The 18,036-nt window shown below is 44.8% G+C and overlaps 1 non-coding gene across 1 annotated transcript; it reads left to right on the forward strand.

The window, feature by feature from the left end:
- Positions 1-620: 620 nt before the first annotated feature.
- LOC123461389 lies at positions 621-866 on the forward strand. The gene has a single exon (XR_006637667.1). It is a non-coding gene; the product is annotated as a small nucleolar RNA U85 (small nucleolar RNA).
- Positions 867-18,036: the final 17,170 nt, after the last annotated feature.

An 18,036-nucleotide genomic window follows, 5' to 3' on the forward strand; every position in this document is an offset into this window, starting at 1 on the left:
CAATCAAAGACTTAGGGGAAAATTAAATTATGGAGAAAAGAGTGATGAAGAGGAACTTTTGTTTCTGGCATCCTGGAATATTAGATATCCAAAATGAACTTCCTGACGAACATAGGTGGGAATATTTTAAATATATATTTTATCCATTTATGTCAAAGGAGACAACAACAATAAGAGCAAATAAGTAAAGTATGTACTATGTCATGGGGTAATAATGTATAGAGAAAATAATTCAGGGAAGAGAAATGATGAATAAGATAAGTTGTGTTATGCTTCTAAAGGAGGTGATTGTATTGCTCATTGAAATGATGACATTTGGGAAAATGTTTGTAATTGATATAGACAATATCCATATGAATATCTGAGAAAAGAATAGAGGAAATTGTGCAAAAGAAAAAAATAAACTTGTATGTGCTCACTGCAAAGGTAGACCAACAGAAATATTGTCCTACTTTTAAACCACCTCTCTTAAGAGGGGTGGTTCTTGGGCTGAAGAGATGGCTTAGCAGTTAAGGTGTTTGCCTGCAAAGCCAAAGGACCCAGGTTCAAATCCCTAGGACCCACGTTAGCCAAATGCACAAGGGACACATATGTCTGGAGTTTGTTTGCAGTGGTTGGAGGCCCTGGCATGCCCATTCTCTCAATCGCACCCTCTCTCCTTCTTTCTCTCTGTCAAATAAATAAATAAAATCTTTTTTTTTAAGAACAAAGAGGGCTGGTTCTTCCAGTTGACAGGGAGATATTGTGTTAACTGGAATGAGAGTGGGAACAAGAATATTCAAGGTATCAGGTCAGGGGTCTCAAAGGACTTAGCTGTGTTGTGGCCACTGAGAGATGAAACACAGATCTTTGGTAATCTGATGGCTGGGGAAAAGAAAAAAATCCTGTAGTGTGAACATGTCTAAAATATGCAAGAAATAAAAATAGCTGGAACTGAATAAATGAAGGATGTAGAAGAAACGTAGATCATAGTTGGAATGGATATAGAAGCCAAGAGACAGTATTTTCTTCCAGGAATTTGAAGTTATCACTCATTTCATCGTCTCTTCTCCCCTCCCCCACCACCCATGGTTTCTGTGGAGAAATCTGCTGCCGGTCCAATTAGAGATTCTTTTACTTATTTATTTATTTCTCAAATTTTATTAACATTTTCCAGGATGATAAAAAATATCCCAAGGTAATACCCTCCCTCCCCCCACTTTCCCCTTTGAAATTCCATTCTCCATCATATCCCCTCCCCATCTCAATCAGTCTCTCTTTTATTTTGATGTCAAGACCAATTACAGATTCTTTGAAGATGACACCCTTGGGCTAGAGAGATGGCTTAGTGGTTAAGGCACTTGCCTGCAAAACCTAAGGACCCATGTTCAACTCTCCAGGTCCCACGTAGCCATATACACAGTGACGCAAACACGCAGTGTCGCACATGTGTCACCAGGGGGCGCACACATCTGGAGTTCATTTGCAGCAGGCTGAGGGTCCTGGTGTGCCAATTCTGTCTCAAAAATAAAAATAAGAAAAGAAGGCGCTCTTTTCTTTCCTCTGGCTGCTTTGAAGATTTTCTCTTTGTTTTTGGTTTTCAGAAATTTTTTTTTTTTTTTTTTGGTTTTTCGAGGTAGGGTCTCACTCTGGCTCAGGCTGACCTGGAATTCACTGTGTAGTCTCAGGGTGGCCTCGAACTCACGGTGATCCTCATACCTCTGCCTCCCGAGGGCTGGGATTAAAGGCGTGTGCCACCACGCCCGGCTGGTTTTCAGAAAATTTATCATCATTTACCCAAATGTGCTTTTCTTTTAATTCATTCTGTCTATAGCTCACAGTTTTTTATGACTTGATGTCTTTCTTTGGTTTGTGAACTGTCAACTATTTCTTCAAATATTGCCATATTTTCTCTTGCTTTTTGCTCCGAGACTCCATTGCAATACATTAAGTACTTCCACTGTGCTTTGTGTTTTTATTACTTTGTTTTCTCTATTTTTCTCCACTTTTAGTCTCTTATTTCAGTTGGAACATTCTCTGCTTCCAGTCCACCACTTTTCTCTCCAATTGTGTCTAACATGTTGTCAACCCATTTATTCATTGCTGACTTTGTATGTGTGTGTAGTACGTGGTGAGTATGCATGATATACTCACATGGGTACACAGACGTGCGTCCCTGTGCACACGTGTGGAGGCCAGAGGAGGATACCAGGTGTCCTCCTCAACCAGTCTGCACCTTGAAACAGGGCCCCTCACTGACCCTGGAGCTTTCCACTTTTCAGTGAGACTGGCTAGCCACTGAGCTCCAGTGATCCTCCCATCTCTGCCTCCCTCAGCACTGAGGTTACAGGCATGTGCAATTTTTTATATTTATGAGAGAGAGAGAAAGAAAGAGAGAGTGTGAGAGAGCAAGAAAGTGAGAGAGAAAGAGAGAATCCGAAAAGAAAGCACGAGAGAGAGACAGAGAGAGAATTGGTGCACCAGGACCCGAGGCACTGCACACGAAGTGCAGACGCATGCACCGTCTGTGTGAATGCACCACCTGTGTGCGTGTTGCACCTTGTGCATCTGGCTACCTGGGTTCTGGAGTCAAGCCTGAGTCCTTAGACTTCACAAGTGCATTAACCGCTAAACAATCTCCCCAGCCCACATGTTCTTTTTACGTGGGTCTTAGGGATTGAACTCAGGTCATGCTTTCATAGCAAGCACTCTTTTTTTAAAAAATAAACTTTTTATTAACAGCTTCCATAAGTATATACAACAAATCATGATAATTTCCTTCTTCCACTCCCACTCTCCCCCTTTCAAATCCACCCTCCTCTCCCCTTCCAATTAGTCTCTCTTTTATTTTGATGTCATCATCTTTTCCTCCTATTATGAAGGTCTTGTGTAGGTAGTGTCAGGCCTTACAAGGTCGTAAGTATCAAGGCTATTTTGTGTCTAGAAGATTGCATTGTAAGCAATCTACTCTTCCTATGGCTCTTACATTCTTTACATTCTTTCTACCACCTCTTCCACAATGAGCCCTGAGCCTTGGAAGGTATGATAGAGATGTCTCAGTGGTGAGCACTCCTCTGTCACTTCTTCTCAGCACTGTAGTGAATTTTGAGTCACCTCAATGGTCACTGCCATCTGAAAAGAGAAGCTTCTCTAACCAAAAGTGACAGTAACATTAATATATGGGTATAAACACTTTAAAAAGTATTTGCAGGGCAGTTTGGTGGACATAATAAATGCATTTAACCAGACAACAACAGATGTTACTCCCCTTGGGCTCCAGACCTCCCCAGTCATAGGCTTTTGACTAGGTTTGCAGCACCAGACATGTACTCCCTCCCATGGAGTGGGCCTTCAGTACAATTAGAGAACAGTTGGTTTCTCTCATAACAGACATGCCATTATTGCACCAGTTGACACATCTGGCCTGGCTGGCCAATCTTAAAGCTACAGCAAGCACTCTTACCCACTGAGCCATCACCTTGGCCCTAGTGATTGAGTTCTTAATTTCTTTTTTTTTTTAATTTTTATTTTATTTTATTTTATTTTATTTTATTTATTTATTTTATTTTATTTTATTTTATTTTATTTTATTTTATTTTATTTTATTTTATTTATTTGAGAGCAACAGACACAGAGAGAAAGACAGATAGAGGAAGAGAGAGAGAATGGGCGCGCCAGGGCTTCCAGCCTCTGCAAACGAACTCCAGACGCGTGCGCCCCCTTGTGCATCTGGCTAACGTGGGACCTGGGGAACCGAGCCTCGAACCGGCGTCCTTAGGCTTCTCAGGCAAGTGCTTAACCGCTAAGCCATCTCTCCAGCCCCAAGAGTTCTTAATTTCAATTCTTAGACTTTTTACTTACATACTTTCATTTTTTATCATTTTCATCATTTCTACTTCTCTGTCAAAAGTCCTTATCTTTTCAATTGATTTATTGATCATTCTATTTTCTTTTATCTTAAAAGCTTGATGGTGACTTAAATCTCCTTTGGATTTGTTTCCATTATAAACTTTTTCTTTTGATACTTGGGTCGATGTGTCTCTTTGCAAGTGCTTTAGTCAGGTTTCTCATCACACTGACAAGGACCTGAGAGAACAACTTAAAAGGAGAAAACATTTAGTTTGGCCCAGAGCCTCTGAGATTCCAGTCCACAGTTGGTTTGCTCCATTGCTGCAATCCTTGTGTTGAGGCAGAACATCCCAGCTTCAAGAGTATGTCAGCAAAATGGCTCACTTCATGGCCAGGAAGGAGAGGGGGATGTATCTCCACAAGCAAGCTTCCTTCTGCTTTCTTCCATCTGAACTCTGGGTCTTTTGAATGGCGTCACCCACATTTAGGGTAAGCCTTCCCCCCTGGAAATACTACACCAGGATTATCCCAAAGTGTGTTTTACATATGTCCTAAGCACTTCTCAATGCCATCAAGTTAACCATCACAACATGTTTGATGTGTTTTAATTAAAATTTGATATTGAATGTGCAAAATGTGTAAATAATTGGAAGCACTGCATTATGTAATCCTCTTCCAGATAGGATGCCCTTTACTTCCCATAGGTAACAAAAACAGTTTGTCTTAATGCAATTAAAGATTGTGCCAATCCAAAGCTGGATTTGTTCGATGGCTCAGTAGCTAATGTATTGCTTATTCGTGCAAAATTACACGATGTGAAAAGTGCCTGAAGGAGGTAAGCAGGGTGCTAGAAAAGAGGAGTGTTGTGGGATGGGAGTGAGAAGCAGATGGCACTTTAGCCAGGGCGCCCAGGAGGACCACTGTGAGAGGTAGCCCCGTAGTGCTGAGAAGACCCCGGCCATGTGAAGATGGAGAGTCTTCCGGAGCAAGCAACTCATGTAGATGCCCTGAGGTAGATGTGAGCTTGGCACCTTGGTGGAATAGAAGAAGGTGTGATGGCATTACAAGGTAGATAAGAATTGACTAATAGAAGTCCTGGCAAAGAGTGTAAACGTCATTTCAAATGCGGTGTGAAATTATTAAAGAATTTCATGTAAGAGGGTTACGTGATCTGACTTGTGTTTTAGAAAGATCACTCTAGCTGCTCTGAATGAAGTATTCACAGGACAGTAAGACACAAATGAGACAAACAGACACGTGCTGAGGCCATCTGCAGCAATTCACCTGTGAAAGGGTGGTGGCCTGGACTTGGGTGGTGAGCAAATATAGTGAAATATCTGAGATATACTTAGGAAGCTAAGTTAGATGTTGCTGAGTTAAATATGTGTAATGAGTCCTCCAAAGGCCCATGTATTAGAAGTGTGACATGACTGGAGATGGTGGAAACTTTAGGAAGTTGGGCCTTGTGGGAGATCTTTAAATCATTGAGAGAATACTCTCTCTCTCTCTTTTTTTTAATTTTAGAGACAGAGAATTGGCATGCCAGGGCCTCAGCCACTGCAATCAAACTCCAGATGCTTGTGCCACCTAGTGGGCATGTGTGACCTTGCGCTTGCCTCACCTTTGTGCACCTCGCTTACATGGGATCTGGAGAGTTGAACATGGGTCCTTAAGCTTTGGAGGCAAGTGCCTTAACTGCTAAGTCTTCTCTCCAGCCCTGAGAAAGTACTCTTTTTAAAATTATTTTTTATTTTTATTTATTTATTAATTAGAGAGAGAGAGAAAATGGGCATGCCAGGGCTTCCAGCCACTGTAAACAAACTCCAGATGCATGTGCCACCATGTGCATGTGGCTTACGTGGGTTCTGGGTATTTAACCTGGGTTCTTAGGCTTCGAAGGCAAGTGCCTTAGCCACTAAGCCATCTCTCCAGCATCGAGAGAGTACTCTTGAAGAGTGTTATGGTACCTCATCTCTTCCTCTTTTTAAAATTGACTTGTTTGAAAGGAGACACACACACAGAGATAATAAATATGGGCAAACCAGGGCCTCCAGCTGCTACAAATGAACTCCAGATGCATGTGTCATTTTGTGCATCTGGCTTTATGTGGGTACTGGGGAATTGACCTCCAGGTCGTTAGGCTCTGCAGGCAAGTGCCTTAACTGCTGAGCCACCTCTCCAGCCCACCACGTTGTGTTTCCTTTTTCAGTTACCAGCAATGAGTTGACTGCTTTAGCTCTGTCACAAACACCCATGTCACGGTCTACCTCATCATAGGCCCAAAGCAAAGGGTCCAATCATGAACAGAGCCCCTGAGACTGTGAGCCAAAAGAATCCATTTTTCTTATGGATTTCCTATTTCAGGTATCAGAGGTGAGATTAGTTTATCCCTCTAGGAACAGGTTGGTCATACCTTAATGTTAAGGTTCCTCTGAACCTCCAGTGTGGACGGTGGAAAGCAGACCAGCCTTGGGGCCAGAGAGGAGAACATGGCTCGGCCCTATGGCCACACTACCCTGAATGGAAATGGGAAGCTAAGCAGGGTCTGGCCTAGCTAGTGCAAGGAGGAGAGAAGTATGTGGCTCTGGTGTTCCACAGCTGCTCAACCCCGCACAAATCACATCACCTCTCTGAGAATTATTTTTCCTCATGTATAAACCAGTGATTAAAAATATAATTTGGGGGCTTAGCAGTTAAGGCATTTGCCTGCAAAGCCAAAGGACCCAGGTTGGATTCCCCAGGATAGTCAGATGCACAAGGGGCACACATGTCTGGAGTTCATTGCAGTGGCTGGAGGCCCTGGTGTGCCCATTCTCTCTCTCACCCTCTGTCTCTGTCAAATAAATAAATTATATATATATATAAAATTGGACTCGGGAGGCAGAGGTAAGAGGATCACTATAAGTTTGAGGCTACCCTGAGACTACATAGTGAATTCCAGGTCAGCCTGGGCTAGAATGAGAACCCACCTCAAAAACAAACTACACATATATATATAAAATTTGGCAGGGCTGGAGAGATGGCTTAGTGGTTAAGGTGCTTGCTTGCAGGTTTGAGGTTCAAATCCCCAGTACCCATGTAAAGCTAGATGCACAAAGTGGCACATATTTCTGGAGTTGGTTTGCAGTGGCAAAAGGCCCTAGTGTGCCCATTCTCTCTCTCCTTACAAACTACACACACACACACATATAAAATTTGGGCAGATTACAAAGATTAAAAGGCTCTTAATGAGAGAAGCCTCGTGGTTAGTTACTCTGTGTTTTGATATACAGCCATGGAGCAGAGTCAGTAGCCATCCTGGGAGTTAACTTGGCGAGATGGGTGGGACGTAGAGGCTGACATGGGCCCTGGTAACAGGGAGGCAAGGCCAGCTCATGCAGGGGGTAAGGATACCTGGTGCTTTCTGCCAGATCCACCCCAAAGCTGGCCTCAGCCCAAGCCTGCCTGATGGGGGCCCTCCCAGGCTCCCTACCCTCAGCCAGGACAGGCCCTAGCCTGTACCTCACTCCTCCGCCTGAGGCTAAGGACTGCTGAAGCCATACACATTCCTGTGGGATTGATAAAATTCCACCACACCTACTACCCACTGCCTGTACCTCTAGCTGGATAATGGGGGAGCACTCAGCCTTCCCTTCCCCACTACAGGTCACCTGGAGACATCCCCCTCCATGTTCACAGATGCCAGCACTTCACAGAACCGTCCAAGCTGAAGGAATCCCAAGAGGTTCCTGTCACCCTCTTGCTGACCCTGTCCCATCTGTCTGGTGGGGCTCCCCACTCTGTCCCCCACCAAGCACCCACTGGTTCCATTCCTTTCCTTTCCACACAGCCCACAAATTAAAGGAACTTGCTTGGAATGCACAGCAGTAGGGAAGCCATGGGTTTGGGGAGTGAATGGTGGGCAAAGGAATCAATCCCAAGCCCTCAAGGATTCTGCATCTCCATTAAAGCTCATTGACTCTGAGAACCTGGGCTGTCAGCCTGGAAACCACAGACACCTTTAAATGGGGAAACGGAGGGCAAGAGAGAAACGGGGACTTGTCTGAGGCCCAGTCAGGCCCGATAAGCTTCAGGCCACACTCCTAAGGCTTCTCCTCTCCTGCTCTGCCCTCTGAGACACCTCCATACCCACAGGGGCACCTTCTGATGGATACCGGCTAGGGGATGTGCAAAAGGCAGTTCTTGGCCCCTAGGACAAATAGAGGTTCTGCTCTGACTCCTCAATGTAACCCGGGGGCAAGCAGCTTACCTTCTCTGAGCCTCCCGACCTCATCTGTTAAGTGGAGACTGATGGTAATAGTGGGAGGCTATATGAAAGAACGCTGGTTGAGACCATAGCAGGGGCTGAGGAGATGGCTCAAAGGGCGAAGCACTTGCCACACAGTTGGAGGACCTGGGTCAGGATCTCCGTCACCTGTGTAAACTGCTGAGCATGGTGGTGTGTGTCTATAATCCCCAGCGCTGGGGAGGTGGAGACAGGTGGACACCTGGAGCTTACTGGCTAGCTAGCCAAATAGGTGAGCTTCAGTCCAGTCAGAGACGTGTTTCAAAATTAAGGTGGAGGGTTGGAGACATGGCTCAGCAGTTAAGGCGCTTGCCTGAAAAGCCTAACAACCCCAGATTTGATTCCCCAGCACCCACATAAAAACCAGATGTACAAAGTGGCACATGTGTCTGGAGTTTATTTGCAATGGTTGGAGGCCTGGCAGCTCATTCTCTCTGACTCTCTCTCTTCTCTGTAACTCTCTGTGCTTGAAAATAAATAAAAATATTTTTAAAAATCAGGTGCGGAATGATTAAAGAAGACACCTAACCTTGACATCTGGCCTCTACATGCATATACACACACATGTATGCACACTCCCCACACACATACATGCATGTACTCCATACACACACACACTTATGCACACACAGTTGAGCAGAAGGCTGCCACAAAGAATGCAGACAATGAGTAATTGCCGTCATTGTTAACATAAGCAAGAACTTAGAAGTCTGTAACTCGGCTTCCACCACCCTCCACTGTGGAGCCCATCATCTCTTACCCACTGACTTCCTGGCCCCTCCTCCCCGGAGCCCGCACCCCAGGGCCCAGGCCACCCCTCGCCCACTGCCACACGGGTGATTCATCCGCCCTTAGGCATGGCTGTGTCCATCAGAAAGCCATTTTTCCAGCTTTCCTTCATGAGCCAAGCGACAGCCCCTTGGACTTGCTTTGCTCCCTGCCTAGAGGGGCTGAAGCAAAGACTTCCTTTGTCTCCCTTCCAGACCTGGGGTTTAGGGGAGTTGGGGGGCAGCAGTAGAAAAGCCAGAGGGAAGGAAAGAGGAGACAACTTTGTCCCTGGCCTGAATTAATCTGGGGGTAGATCTGGTACCTAGGAAAGAGTAGTCCCGGGGTTTGTAGGCCTGAGGGAGGAGGTGGCAGGGAAGAAGAGGACAGGACAGCCTTGGCCATGACTTCCCACTTCTGGGCCTGACATCCCCTCATGCCTCAAACTCAGTGTAGTACAGGTAGCATTCCTCTCTGCTATGGCAAAACCTCACCTCCCCATCTGTCCACGGGGTCACTCAAGTAGAAAACCTGGGAGCCTCTCATCATCTGGCCAGCACAGACCATCAATCCCTAGGGCCCTGGTTCCCAAGCCTTTCACCTGGTCTGGGCTTTGCCAGGCCTGATTTTCTGCAATCTGTCATCCTATAAGCCACAGAGAACGTGCCTTAGACACAGAACCCATCAAACACGGAGCCCCACCTGGCCTGGACAGTGGGAATGGCTGCTTCTCCCCGCCCTACCAATGAGTGAGGAAGACAGAGGCTGTGAGACCTGGGGAGCTCATGTTCCCTGTCAGATCACCTCACAGGACGGGCTGCAATATTCCATGGGAGGGTGTCTGCATGTCTGTCCAGCTTCTGGGCAGGCTGGTCCGCTGACCTGAAAGTGAATCTAGCCCACTGCTGCCCTCAACTGACCAGGAGCAGAATTGCCCCAGTCTCTTGGGATCTGACTTCCTAGAAATGTTTCTCAGTTCCAGCAACCCTGAAAAAACCAGATGCTATAAAGTTAAATCCTTAATATACAAAGAGTTCTCAAAAAGCAACAGAAGACAAACATGTATACGCGAGGAAAACAAATAATGAGCATTGACAGGAACCTTCACAAAACAAAGCATCTGAACAGCCAATAAGTGGACAACCAATTTTACTAAAAATAAATTACAGAAAAGAAAAATTAAAAATAGGGAGATGAGATAACTCAGTGAGTAAAGTGATTGCCATGCGATAATAAGGATCCAAGTTCAGATCCCCAGCACCGTAAGAGCCGAGCATGGTGGTACTACATACCTGTAATCCTAGTGCCAGGGAGGCAGAGATAACAGGATCTCTGGAGCTTGCCTGCTATCTTGTCTAGTCAAATCAGTGAGCTCCAGGATTACTGAGAGACCCTGCCTCAAAAACTAAGGTAGGCTGGGCGTGGTGGGGCACACCTTTAATCCCAGGACTCAGGAGGCAGAGGTAGAAGGATTGCCGTGAGTTCAAGGCCACCCTGAGACGACATAGTGAATTCCAGGTCAGGCTGGGCTAGAGTGAAACCCTATCTGGAAACATTTAAAAAAAAAATAAGGTAGGATCCTCCCCCCCAAGGCTCAGCAAACACTGTGGAAGAAGTGGCAGAAGGAATGTGAGAGCCAAAAGATGGGGGAGAGTGGTTTAGAATGCTGTCTTCTAGATATGAACATTACCTTCATGACCTCACAGCAGATGGCATTATCTACACAATATTGGACCCATCAACATGGTAAGCCAGGCCCCAAAGGTCAAATGCCACATGTTCTCTTTCATATGTGGATCCTAGCTGCAAATGTTTAGACTTGTGTGGGAGTTGGAGTAAAAATCAGTAGCAGAGACCAGTAAACTAGAAAAGGGTTATAAGGGAGGGAGAAGAGGGGAGGGCTCAAGGAGAGGGTATTGTATATATATGTAAGTAGATGAACAGATTCCTGGGGGTGCAATGGCCTAAGTGAGGTCAGGGGAAGGGATTGAGTAAAGCAAGGGTGGGTGGAGAGTTAATAAAAAGTTAAGATGTTAGCCAGGCATGGTGGCGCATGCCTTTAATCCCAGCACTCAGGGGGTGGGGCAGAGGCAGGAGGATAGCTGTGAGTTCGAGGCCATCCTGAGACTACATAGTACATTTCAGGTCAGCCTGAGCTAGAGTGAGACCCTGCCTCAAAAACAAAAACAAAAAACAAAATTAAGATGTTATGACTAAGCTATATGGAAACCTACTTTTTTGGGGGATAATGGCACACCCATAAAATTTTAGTGACAGGGATGGGATATCTTCCAGTGAGTCGTTGGCCAGCGAGGTCCCTGATGTCCCTAAAACATGACAAACCATTGCCAAAGCTCTTGGTTTCCCACCAGGAATAGATGGTAAGACCCTATTGCTGAAGACTCCACATCCTTGGGTGGCAAGGTCATCGAGAAATCAAGCTGGAGCAGAGCTGAAAACCTTCTCCCTGTGGACCAGCCCTCGGAAAGTTGGTAAAAGCTATGCTGCATGCAGTTCAATGGGAGAGAGAAGTCATCACCAGTGATTAAAAAACAGTGGGCACTGTAAGCCTTAAATTGGGCCAGCCAGGCCAAATGAGCCAATGGACACAATAGTGGCACATCTGTTATGGGGGAAAGCAGCCACTCTCTAATTGGATTGGAGGTCCATTCCACAGGAGGGAATAAATGCCTGGTAGTGAAAAACTAGGGGAGTAATGCCTGCCATTGTCTAGCTAAATGCATATATTATGCTCACCAAACTGCCTGGTAAGCACTTCTCTTAATGTTCACACCATATATTAATGCTACTGTCACTTTGGGTTAGAGAACCTTCTTTTTTCAGATGGCAGTGACCCTGGGTTGACTCAGAAGGCACCATGGTGCTGAGAAGAAGTGACAGAGGAGTGCTCAGCACTGAAATATCTCTATCACACCTTCCAAGGCTCAGAGTCCATTGAGGAAGAGATGGTGGAAGGAATGTAAAAGCCAGAGGAAGGGTAGGACTCCTTACCATGTGCTTCTCCAGACACAAAATGGCCTGGATATCCATGACCTCACAGTGCCTGACACTACCTACACAAGACCATCATAAGAGGAGGAAAAGATCATGACATCAAAGTAAAAGAGAGACTGATTGTGAGGGGGAGGGGATATGATGGAGAATGGAGTTTCAAAGGGGAAAGTGGGGGGAGGGAAGGAATTCCCATGGGTTATTGTTTACAATTATGGAAGTTGTCAATAAAAAATAAAGAAAAAAAAGAAACAATTTTTAAAAATAAGAAAGGGACTAGCTTAAAACAAAAGAAGGGGCATGAAGTTCCATTGTGTAATTGCTAGCACTCTGGACTCTGGGGAAAAAAAAAAAAGAGTTCAGTAGAAGAATGGGGACAAAAAAAAGTAATGAGAGGATTGTGACCGAAATACGTTATGTACATTTATGAAATACATCATGTCAATAAAATTTTTAAATGAAAAATAGATAAGTGGCAAGTGGTTGAGAAAGACACCTGACATTAGCCTCCACCTGCGCACACACGCACACACACACCACACACAAAGAAAAAACTGACATGTTCATTTATCAGATTCCAAATTTAGAAAGAGTGCTGAGAGGCCTGGGCAGATGGCTCAGTGGTTAAAGGTGCTTGCTTGCAAAGCCTGACAGCCTGGGTTCAATGCCCCACATAAAGTGCCCACGTAAAGCCAGATGCACAAGGCAGTGCATGCATCTAGAGTTCGTCTGCAGTGGTGGGAGGCCCTGGTGCACCCTTTCTCTCTCTCCTCTCTTTCAAATAAATACTTAAAAACAGAAGAGAAAAGAGTGCTGAGAAATGGACACTCACATCTGGATGAAAATAGTCATTGACTTTTTTGGTGGGTAATATCAATATTTTAATATTCACTTTTTTTGTTTGTTTGTTTTGAGGTAGAGTCTCACTCTCGCTCAGGCTGACCTGGAATTCACTGTGTAGTCTCAGGGTGGCCTCCAACTCATGGCGATCCTCCTACCTCTGCCTCCTGAGTGATGGGAATAAAGACATGTGTTACCATGCCTGGCAATATCCACATTTATCTTATTTTAATTTATTTGAGAGACACAGAAAGAAAGAATGGGCGCTCCAGGGCCTCCAGGCACTGCAAACAAACTCCAGACCCATGTGCCACCTTGAGCATCTGGCTAACATAGGTACTGGGGAATGGAACCTGGGTCCTTAGGCTTTGCAGGCAAACATCTTAACCACTAAGCCATCTCTACAGCTCCAATGTCTACATTTTTGACCCAAAAATTCCACATCTGGAAGTTTCCCCCAAAATGCAAAAGGAGAAACATTTAAAGATGTTGTTTGAAGCCCATTGATTTGTACAGGAAAACTGAAAGTCACCAAGAGAAAAGTTGTACGGGGATGAAGAGATTGCTCAGTGGTTAGATGTGCTTCCTTGTAAAGTCTGATGACCTGGGTTCTATTCCTCAGTACCCAGGTAAAGTCAGATATACAAAGTGGCACATGTGTTTGGAGATTGTTTGCAGTGGCAGGAGACCCTGATGTGCCCATACTCACTTTCTTTCTACCTGCCTCTGTCTGTCTCCCTCTCAAATAAATAAATAAAAATATTTTAAAAAGAAAAAAAGGTAGATGTGGTGGCACACACATGTAATCCCAGCACTTGGGAGGTTAATGTAGGGAGATCATGAGTTCAAGGTTAACCTGGGCTACATAATGAGTACAATGTCATCTTGGTCTACATAGGGAAACACTGTCTCCAAAAGAAAACCCCAGAAATAATCTAATAGTAAAAAATCAAAGGGCTGGAGAGTGTCTCAGTGGTTAAAGGTCCTTGCTTGTAAAATCTGACAGCTCAGGTTCAATTTCCCAACACAGTACCCACATAAAGCCAGACGCACAAAGTAGCACATGCATCTGGAGTTTTTTTCTCAAAATAAATAAATATTTTAGAGCTGGAAAGATGACTCAGCAGTTAAGGCACTTGTTTGCAAAGCCTGATGGCTCGGGTTAGGTTCCCCAGTACCCACATAAAGCCAGACGCACGAAGTAGCACATGGGTCTGGAGTTCGTTTGCAGTGACAGGATGCCCTGGCACACCCATTCTCTCTCTCTCTCTCTCTCTCTTTGCAAATAAATAAAAATTTAAAAATATTTATTTATTTTCATTTATTTATTTATGGTGTCTGCTTACATTCATGTTGACCTCATTTATATATTTACAGAATTGTATGTTTGAACCCTAAAAGTTCGTTCAAAGGTGAGGTAGCAGGAGTTAGCATGATCCTGCTCTGCTGAGGAAGGTCACCCTCCTCCACTGAGGGACAGCTTCAGGAGAGACGTACATGGAGCAGTAAGGGAGGAAGAGGACCCTCCACCTTACCAGTGAGATCAGGCGAAGCAGCCCTGGGTCAGTGCAGTGACACATGGTTCAGCCAGATTTGCCCCCACATTTGAATTGTGTGTTTGCATGTGTGTATCTAATCACAATAAAAATTTGAAAATAACAAGGCAAGCTGGGTATGGTGGTACAGACCTATAAACTCAGCCCTCAGAAAGCTGAAGCAGGGAGATCGAGAGTCCAAAGTCTGGGCTGGAGAGATGGCTTAGTAGTTAAGGCACTTTCCTGCATAGGCAAAGGACCCAGGTTTGATTCCCCAGACCCACATAAGCCAGATGCACAAGGTGGTGCATGCGTCAGGAGTTCATTTGCAGTGACTGGAGCACCTGGTGCTCCAATTCCCTCTCTGTCTCTCTCAAGTAAATAAGTAAAAATATATTTTAAAAAAGAGTTCAAGGCCAGCCTGGACTACATAACAAGAACCTATTTCAAAGAGGTGGGCAGGGGGAGTAGATATTGTTATCTAGATAGCTGGGACAAATAACTTGCATAGTAATTAAAACACCGTGATCCAGTTGATACACAATTATGTGAAAGGAAATGGGCATTCACATATTGTTAGTATAAATGAAAATAGTCACTGGCTTTTAGGAAGACTGTCACACATGCCTTTAATCCCAGCACTCAGGAGGCAGAGGTAGGAGGATCACCGTGAGTTCGAGTCCATCCTGAAACTACATAGTGAATTCCAGGTCAGCTTGAGCTAGAGCCAGACCCTACCTCAAAACAAAATAAAATTTAATATTTACTTTCTTTTTCTTTTTTTGGTTTGTTTGAGGTAGGGTCTCATTCTAGTCCAGGCTGACCTGGAATTCACTATGTAGTCCCAGGGTGGCCTCGAACTCACAGCAATCCTCCTACTTCTGCCTCCTGAGTGCTGGGATTAAAGATGGGTGCCACCACACCCGGCTAATATTCACATTTTTAACAAATTTTTGTCATAAATGATGCAGAAGAGCAAAAAAAAAAATGACATCAAAATAGAAAAGACATTGTTTTTCTTTTGCTTGTGTGTATGTAATGTGGTGTGTGTGGAGGCACGGTGTATATGTGTGAATGTGCTCTTGTGGTGCCCCATGTGCTGGCCTGTGCGAAGGGATGGGGGAGGTGGTGTTCACCTCAAGTAGCCAGTGTTCTGCTCCATCACTTCTCCACCATTTTCTGTTTGAACCCAAGTCTGTTACTGATAGCAGAGCTTGCTGCTTTTCACGAGCCAGGGCGATTCCCGGTCTCTGCTCCCCTTTGAGGGACTAGGGTTGCTTGGGCATCCCCCTCTGTTTGCATGGGTTCAGGAGCTTCAAACTTGGGCAGTTTCAGGCTCCCTTGGGCCTTCATGCTCGCACAAGAGGCACACTTCACTGCTGAATCATCTCTCCAGCCCCAAAGAGACATTTCTTCAAATTTTATTTGTGTGTGTGTGTGTGTGTGTGTGTGTGTGTGTGTGAGTGCGCGTGCCTGCAGAGGCCAGAGGTTAACTTGGAGGTGTCTGTGCTCTAACTTCTTTGAGACATGGGTGAGGTTGTCTGCAGGAAGTCCTGGGTAGTCAGAGATGGACTCTGCTTCTCTAATTCTTTCCCTTTGAGGCCAGAGCCATAGGTGAAATGCTCCAGAGTGACCAAGGGACTTGTCCAAGGTTACACAGTGAGCAGGTGCTAACTCCATCCCTAGGATCCAGACCTCTTAACTCTCTTTCAAATAAATTAATTAATTAAATATTTTTAACAAATTGAAATTATATCATGTAGGTCCTTCAACTTTCATCTTTTTCAAAGTTTTTGGTTTTACTATTTATGTCCTCAAATGGTTATGTAAAAATTTTAAATTAATTTAGCCAATTCTATACTCACACACACAAAGCCTGGTAGGATATTCATGAAGACTCGCTGGAACCTATAGAGGAATTTTGGGAGGACAATTGACATCTTAGCAACATTACGGCTTTAGTTTTGCTTTGTTGGAATTTCTTGACAATTTCACACGTGTATACAAAGTATTTTGATCAAATTCATCCCCACTACCCTCTTGTTCCTTTATCATTCCTACTGAACCCACTTTTCTTTCCATCTAGTGCCCCCCTCCACCTTTCATGTCTTTTTTTTTTTTTCTTTTTCTTTTTGGTGACTGTTGAAGTCTGGTTCGCATTGCTGGTAGAAATCACCCAACCAAGAGCAGCTTCTGGGAAAAAGAGGTTTATTTGGCTTACAGGCTCAAGGGGAAGCTCCACAATGGCAGGGGAAAACGATGGCATGAGCAGAGGGTGGACATCACCCCCTGGCCAACATAAGATGGACCACAGCAACAGAAGGGTGTGCCAAACACTGGCATGGGGAAACTGGCTATAAAGCCCTTAAGCCCGCCCCCAACAATACACTCCCTCCAGGAGGCATTAATTCCCAAATATCCATCAGCTGGGGAGCTAGCACTCACATCACCTAAGTTTATGGGGGACACCTGAATCAAACCACCACAGTGACCCACTGAGTGTAATTAGGATTGCTTGCATGAGTGTGGATGAGGGGGCATCTACTGGAGTTGTTAATGTTGTTTGTTTTGACAGTATCTCTGTGTAACCATGCTAGGACTTGAACTCCTGATCTTCCTGCCCCAGCCTCCTGAGTACTAGGATTATAGCAGGTAAGTCACCATGCCCTGCTGCTTAGTCTAAATTTTCTAATCTAACCATCTAACCTAATCTAATCTGGATTTTCCTTCATTTCTCTCAGCAATGCTTGGCAGGCTTTCAGTATGTCAATCTTGCCATTGTAAATAATGTTTTAGGGACTTCTGGGTAAGATGGTGACATACAAACCACACCAAACCAGCCTAGAGAGGGATTTAAGCAAAACCATAGCAAAATACACTCTTCTTCTGAAAAGTGAAGGAGTATAGGTTATTCTTAGACAAAGCAGAGAAGTCGGGGAGGCCAAAATCCACCAGGAAAGGAGTAAAATGGCCAGAATCCCACTGGGGTGCTTGTGGCCTGCTGATCCACGCACCCACCCAGCACCACTCTGCCAGGCGCACCAAGCGCTGGCAGCAGAGACGAAACAAGAGGATTTTCCAACCTCATCAGCCTTCTTGCAAAGTCACAATATCTGAAGAAAAGACAGCTGAGATCAACTAAGGAGCTACTGAAAGGGATACAGGTGGAACTGCCTGAGCAAGTCCACCGGTCTGCACTCTCCCATCTCCCAACCTTCAGAACAGCGAACCTCCGGCATCCAGTCCCCAGTGGCAGTGGCACTCAGCACTGGTGAGATTGGAAGCCACCCCAAAGGTAACAAGGACACCTAACATTGGAAGTGCTAATCTCTCTTTCCATGTCAGGGCAGGTTATGGGTTACATATTCTTGGTTGGCTTTACCATTCTCAATTAACCTGTATTTGGGGATTGAATATTGTTGCCTCTGATGCTTTCAGATTTGTAGGGTCTTTGTTTTTTGCTTCTGTCATTATTGGGGGCAGGGTCTGATCCAGATCCAGGCTGACCTGGAACCCAATTCAGAACAGAAATCTCTACCTCCCAATAACAAGATTAAGGGTGTAGAACAACACACACCCCTAGAGATTTGGGCTTTAAATGACTAACTGTTTGTCTTAGTCCCCACAATTGCGTGCTCTGTTCTGGTTTTTATTGAATGTGTATATTACTCAGTTGAAGTTTAGAACTAGCCAGTAAATTGTTCCACCCATTCCACTAGAATACTTGCTTAGCAAGCAAGCTCAACACCTAGGATTACTTCTGTGGCTGGA

This window comes from Jaculus jaculus, chromosome 5, assembly GCF_020740685.1.
Source record: "Jaculus jaculus isolate mJacJac1 chromosome 5, mJacJac1.mat.Y.cur, whole genome shotgun sequence".
NCBI lineage: Eukaryota > Metazoa > Chordata > Mammalia > Rodentia > Dipodidae > Jaculus > Jaculus jaculus.